Genomic DNA, 6,482 nt, shown 5'->3' with positions numbered 1-6,482 from the left:
ATTAAGATGTTGAAACCATAACTCATCCTTGCTGCATAAAGAGGAAAATCTATTTTTGTTTCTGCTGTTTTTGGTTTCTGTATAAAGAATATGTTGTTGTCAAAGTTACTTCAATAACCTTCTGCTTTAGTCATTTCTTCATCAAAAGAATATCATCTAAAAAATAGATAAGACGTAGATGCATTGTGGAAACTCTTAAGGTTGAAGTATGGTCCATTTTTACGCATATGTGAGGCTCTGCGTACAGTGCACGTGACACATTTTTTGTCATATGCCGGATATTTAAAGACCATTTTGAAGTTGTGCATGCGTGCACAAGTTAATGTAGCATGTAGCCCAGAAGATGCGATGCATTTTGTTGCAATACACACTGCGTCGAACGTCTGCGTGCACGTATAGTCAAATAAGCTATGCTTTGCAAGGCTGTGCATTTGACCGTGGCCTGTACGTTTGCATGCACGTAAAACCACACTATACTCCGAGCTTTAGTGTACACTTTCAGTGTGTAATGAAAATTCTTGATTTTCTTGAGATTTGGGATAGTTATCGCTTATTTCAGATATCAAATTAATACATGTAGCTGTCTATTGTAAAAGTTTCCAGAGGAAAAGTTTTTTGCTCAGATGTTGCTTTTTCTAAACAGCCTTATTCGAAATACGTAACTTTGCCAACATTTATTCATTAAGTCGCTCCTTATACAGTACATATTGCTTCATCTTTTGGTTGGAGTGTCCACTAGAGGCACTGGAGGTGCTTTTTTAAGTATTTTTGGGGACATTTTGCCTTTCTTTGATAGCCAGTGTATATGAGAGGAAAGGAAAGCACCGGGTGGAGAGAGGTGTGCGGGATTGGTGAAGGACCATGACCCGGGAATTAGTAATGTAGTACTCGAGTCCGTTCTCAGAGGCAGGTCTCGAGACCAATTTCTGCTTGGTATCAAAGACTCGGTCTTGACTTGGTATCGGGTCACAGTGGGAGAAGAAGGACTCGTAATTTCAGATGGAGTCCTCGAGACCATGACATCCCATTGTGCAATGCAAAGATACTGCCATCACGGTACATTCACACGGGGCGTAAGCTTTGACGCTTAACGGAAGGCTTGTCTGAAGCTTGGCCAACAACCAATCACTGTGGCCGCAACACAAGCTCCCGTCTCCCATAAACGCAATTGGCTGGCTCTGCCTAGGTTATTTGCATAAGGCGATATGATTGGCTGACGCACACGTTGCCGCTTGAAAAGTTGAGAAATGTTCAACTTCTGCCGCGTGCAACGGCACTGACGCGGCGCCGACGGATCCACAATTCAGTTCGCCAACGCTTGACGTCAACTATTAAAAGTGAATGGGAAGCGTCAACGCTTACGCCCCGTGTGAATGCGCCGTCAGAGTCGTTTATTTATCTCTAGAAAAATAGGCAGAAAAGCATAGTCCATATTAAGACGTTAAGACTGCTCTTCTAAACAATTCCCAATCTATCTTAGTCTGTAGGCCTAACTGTTGATTATTAACTGGGGTGATATTAAATCATGAATATGAAAACTGACATGTTTTTATGGTCTTGGTCTCGACTCCTCAAAGCTTCCTCAAAGACTCCGTCTCAACTCGGTCTCGACCCTTCAAAGACTCGTCTTGACTCGGCATAGGCGGTCTTGTCCCCATCACTACCGGGAATGTAACTCGGGTTGCCGAAAGTGTGTCTGCATCATATGTCGGAGCACTACCCACTCCAACTTTTCTCCGGTTTGATACAGGTGTATTGAAGGTTACAAAGCAGACGAAACCGAACATTATTGCTATCTGTTTGCTCTCCATCTCATCTAAGACAAATAACTGAGATTTTAAAGAGATCTCATCTGTGATTTTTGTATTCTTTTGGGTTGTCTCACATATGCCAAAATCGGCTACATCCAATTGCACAGCTCGGAAGATTTCTGTCTCCGTATTCACACACAAGCCGAGACAGGAGCCGCCACAGTGACTCAATCTTCATTAATGCCCTCCATATCTGCCCGCTGTTTATGCCCTTTACTCTGCATGATGCCCCGTCCTCCTCCCCATAAAAACCTGCAGAGGTAAAGGCTAAGTGATTGGGTAACCGACACCTCTTTTGCAATCACAGCCCGCCATTTAAGACGCTTTCTCTAATCAGGGTTGGGTATTGTTCTGGTTTTTCAGCAGGCCGAGGACAGTGATTGCTCTTTGATTTAGTCTGCAGCGGCTGTTTGGAGGGATGCTGAAATATACCGACTGCCCGTTTTGACTCTGAGCTTGCAGAAGCTTAACGGCTTGTGCATTTTAAGCTTGATTTTCTCTTTCTGTCTTCCTATTTTTCTCTTTCTTTTTCCTGTTTTATTTTTGATAACAATGTATTTTGAAAGTAGATATTGTCAGTCACTACAGTATTAGTCTGCTTTATATCTGCTAATACTTTATTGTGATGATCCCTTGAGATTCTACTAACTTGTTTTGCTCTGCTAAATTGCCAAGAATAAGAGTTGTTAGCTTTTACTAGTTAATCCCAAACATATTTACCTTTTACATTAATTCATTTAGCATTCCCTTTTATACAAAGCGACATACAAATGAGAGAGCAGTAACATTTTGTCAGAGGAGTCAACAATAACCATATTCTAGAAAAGCCACTTTATGTTTATAAGCAGGAATGAAGGTAACAAAAGTACCAGCTTTGTTGAGGAAATTACTGTGAAAATGTGCTTTTTACAGCTACAAGCTACTCAGAATTTAATACAATCCATATAGTGTTCCTGGAGCTCAATTGGTGACGCACCATAGGTACGTTAAGATTTGTTTATACTCTATGGGGTGGTTTCCCGGACAGGGATTAGCTTAATCCAGGACTAGGCCTTAGTCTAATTAGGAAATATAACTACCCAGATAGCAATTTTGTTCCGGCCCAGCTCCGGCCCACACAACCAGTTTTTCCTCGGCCCACATACAACGAAGAATGACGGCCCTACAGTGGCCCAGTTCTGAATTACGGACAAAGGCCACACATGGGCCACAACTGGCCCATGTCTCTGACAGATAATAGCCCATAATTGGCCCAAACCTGGGCCAGAACAGGTTCTAACATCGGTACCAGTTCTCAGCCATAGGTCAACCATATTAAAACCAGCATTTAACCAGAACTTCCAAAACTGAGCCATAACTCAGCCTAATCTTGCCCAAATTATATTAATAAATAAATCACACGAAAAATTACTTTCAAATTGTTTGCCTTTTTATTAATCAATAGCACACAAGTCAATTACACTACAACATTGTATGTGTTAAAACTCTTCTAGTATAAACTGCCAGCAATAAACAAAAGTACTAGGAAAAAAGTTTAAAACAAACTGATAATAAAAAAAACCTTTGTGACAGTTACATTTGTGTGTTAAACGTAGCTTGCCCAAATTGCCAGCTATACACAAATACAGAAGTTCATTGAAATTAATATATAAGCATGAATAGAAATTTAAATGAATTACCATGGGTAAATACAAGTTTAAACCAAACTGAACTTAAAAGTTAGTTAATTAGAAACTTCATGTGTATGTGAAACCAACTCTACAGCCAGCCAGCCAGCAAAGATACAAGATCCAGTTAAAGTATACATGAATCTAACTTAGGTAATTTCAAATAAAACGAAAAATTAAAACAATACAATTCATAAAAATGAAACAAACAATCAAACACTAATAATAATCTAGGAGAAAGTGTTCCTATTCAGGATTGTCCTCAACAAGAAGTACTGCTTTCCAGCCTATCTTTTCTTCTCAGCTCCTCTTTCCATAGATGTAAACATTACAGCAGCCCACTGTTATATAAAAGAAAACAGATGCAAATCAATAATTGTTATGAAGCAAAAGCCATATAATAAAGTTATTAAAAGCATAATGATATACTTTAAAACAAACAGTTAGATAAACAATTAGAAGATGAACCTTTTAGGATGAACTGCTTCTGTTTTCTTCCTCAAGTTGCTTTGGATGAAAATGTCTGCGTTGAATGTCTAAATAAAATGAAACATAGCTTAGACCTTAAAGAGGTACTTTTCATTTAGATACAAAGCACATGAGCAAATGAGATATGTTCTAAGCATGTATTTAAAATATATTATATTAGGAATATCCCCATTATTAGTTACCAAGAAAATTAAGTCAAATCAATATAAATGAAAGAGAGAAGAACCATATACTGCACGACGTCTAAGGTCTTCACAATTGTTGTCATACTTTATCCACCTATGAGAAATTCAGCTTTGCAGATATAATTCTAAAGATTTGTCAAGTATTGATTTTGGAAGCAATTAAATTAACATTAAATTAAATGGTGGCCCTGATGTACTGTCACTAACCTGAATGTCACCTCATCCTGTCCTGTCAGCATCCTTGTCCCACCTCTTTACCTGAAGCAAACACAGCAGATGATTAACAGAAAATAATTTCACAGTATTCCATATATTCAAAATATTTGTATTTTTACCATTTTCCTTTGTTTTCAACAATGCAATTCGGGTAACTAAAGTAATGTTAGGCTATGGTCAGTTCTTACTCACCTAATGAATGAAACCACTGTCCAGCCCTCTGTATTTATCAGCTTTCACTGAAATCACAATGTGACTATTTAGCCATATAGAGCAATGTTTTGATATATAAACACAAAGATGCAAACATGAGCCTCAATATTTAATTTACCTTAATGTGTCTATTTGAATATACACCCCATCATCCTTCTCTTGTCCCACTCCAGAGTCTTCATGTCTTGATGAACACAGACACACTTTCATCAAAAAAAGAAAATTAAACGTTACAGAAATACATTTTTAAATATGTTTTTTTATATAAATGTTCTAACATCAGGAAGACCAGATAACCAAATTCGATTACTTCATTATAATATGATCACAGTTTTTCTTAACCTGATAGAAAACAGCTAATTTAATATCAATATAACGTTAATTGTCACACATTACGTTACACACGAATCACGTAAACGTTTGCATCCCTTTATACGTCAAAAACATTTTTATGATTGTAAAAGTTTAAATATTTAAGTTCAGGTACTTACTATCTTTCATCCTGCTGCCTTTGAAATCTGTGTGTCCGTTATGATTGATTGACGCGGTGTAACTGCTACTCCGATGGTAACCCCGCCTATTGGTTAATTTGATTGGCCGCCGCTCGGCTTCCGTTAACAGGAAAGCTCGTCTTCTGTTATGTGATTGGCCAGTGGCACTCGCCTTTTTTGATTTGATTGGCCCTCTCAATCATTTTTGACAAAGTGTTCAACGTAATGCTGAGTTGCAGGAACTGAGAAACGGATGACGTTAAAATACCGCGAGAGTGATTTGAAATCAGAATGCTGTCCATGATCTTTCGAGTCGCTCTCGCAGTACTTTGATGTCATCCGCGTGTAGGTTCTTGTTGCACTTCATAAATAAACTGCGCATCCTTAACGTAACGCGAAGGTTAACAATACATTTTGTTTATTTCTGCAGTATCTAACATTTGATTGTACACAATGATAGTTTTACTTAGTCATTGAAGTCAGAAATCTTCAGCACAGTAACGTTTATTTCTGCAGTATCTAACATCTGATTGTACACAATGATAGTTTAGTCATTGAAGTCAGAAATCTTCAGCAGGAATAAACTCCTGCTACAATGAAAATCGCGCAAGTTGAAATAAAAACGATCCATGGTGCTTCTCAAAGCAACGTTATAGAAACTTTTAAATTCAGAAAGAAAAACTTTTGGAAGTTCAGGGTCATTTGAACAAAATAATCTTGACCCATGATCTGAAGGCAAGTTTATGTAATTGAAATGTAGACAAACATTATTGTCCAAATATATTAGTTTCTTTTAATACAAAACTAACATTTTACTTAATAAAGGTTAAATTAACATTAAGATTAAGATAGCCTCAAAATCCTTAAATTCTTCTAATTATTTATTATAAATCAGTATTTTAAATGTGGCTTACAATCACTAGACTGATCTGGGCCAGAATCACTACACTGATCTGGGCCACATACCTCCCAATCACAACTGGCCCAAATATTATCTGCCATCATGGATCCAGTGCCATCATTGCCACACCTGGCCCATACTTGGCTGACATGTTGCATGCCGTTGCCGGCAGCACGCCAGCAGTGCCATCATGAGGCCACATTCGGGCCGAGTCCGTCTGCTATCTGGGTAGTTTTAACAAACATGCCTTACTAAAAACATTATTTGTGTGCATTTTGAGGCTAAACAAAGTGCACTGATGTATTTTAAGATATGTCAGTGCAAGTTGTTTTCAGTTTGGACAGCTCTTACATTTATTTTAGTGTAGGACTAGTCTGATCCCTGTCCGGGAAACCGCCCCTATGTGTCCGCATGAGCGTGTAGGTGCGCTTGCCAAAAATGATGCATAGTGGATGGTTGTACGCTTTGGGTGCATGAAACCTCATTTGCATGGCAATCTTTGTAACCAC

At 38.2% G+C, this 6,482-nt stretch overlaps 1 long non-coding RNA gene across 1 annotated transcript; it reads right to left on the bottom strand.

The window, feature by feature from the left end:
- Positions 1 to 2,895: 2,895 nt before the first annotated feature.
- Positions 2,896 to 6,198, bottom strand: LOC135734392 (uncharacterized). Its single transcript, XR_012335297.1, has 6 exons — positions 5,073 to 6,198; positions 4,700 to 4,784; positions 4,561 to 4,607; positions 4,360 to 4,410; positions 3,947 to 4,014; positions 2,896 to 3,819 (listed from the first exon to the last, which is right to left on the bottom strand). It is a non-coding gene; the product is annotated as an uncharacterized lncRNA (long non-coding RNA).
- Between the last annotated feature and the right edge of the window lie 284 nt (positions 6,199 to 6,482).

The sequence above is a fragment of the Paramisgurnus dabryanus genome, chromosome 17, assembly GCF_030506205.2.
Source record: "Paramisgurnus dabryanus chromosome 17, PD_genome_1.1, whole genome shotgun sequence".
Classification (NCBI taxonomy): domain Eukaryota; kingdom Metazoa; phylum Chordata; class Actinopteri; order Cypriniformes; family Cobitidae; genus Paramisgurnus; species Paramisgurnus dabryanus.
This window is presented reverse-complemented; position numbering and strand designations above follow the sequence as displayed.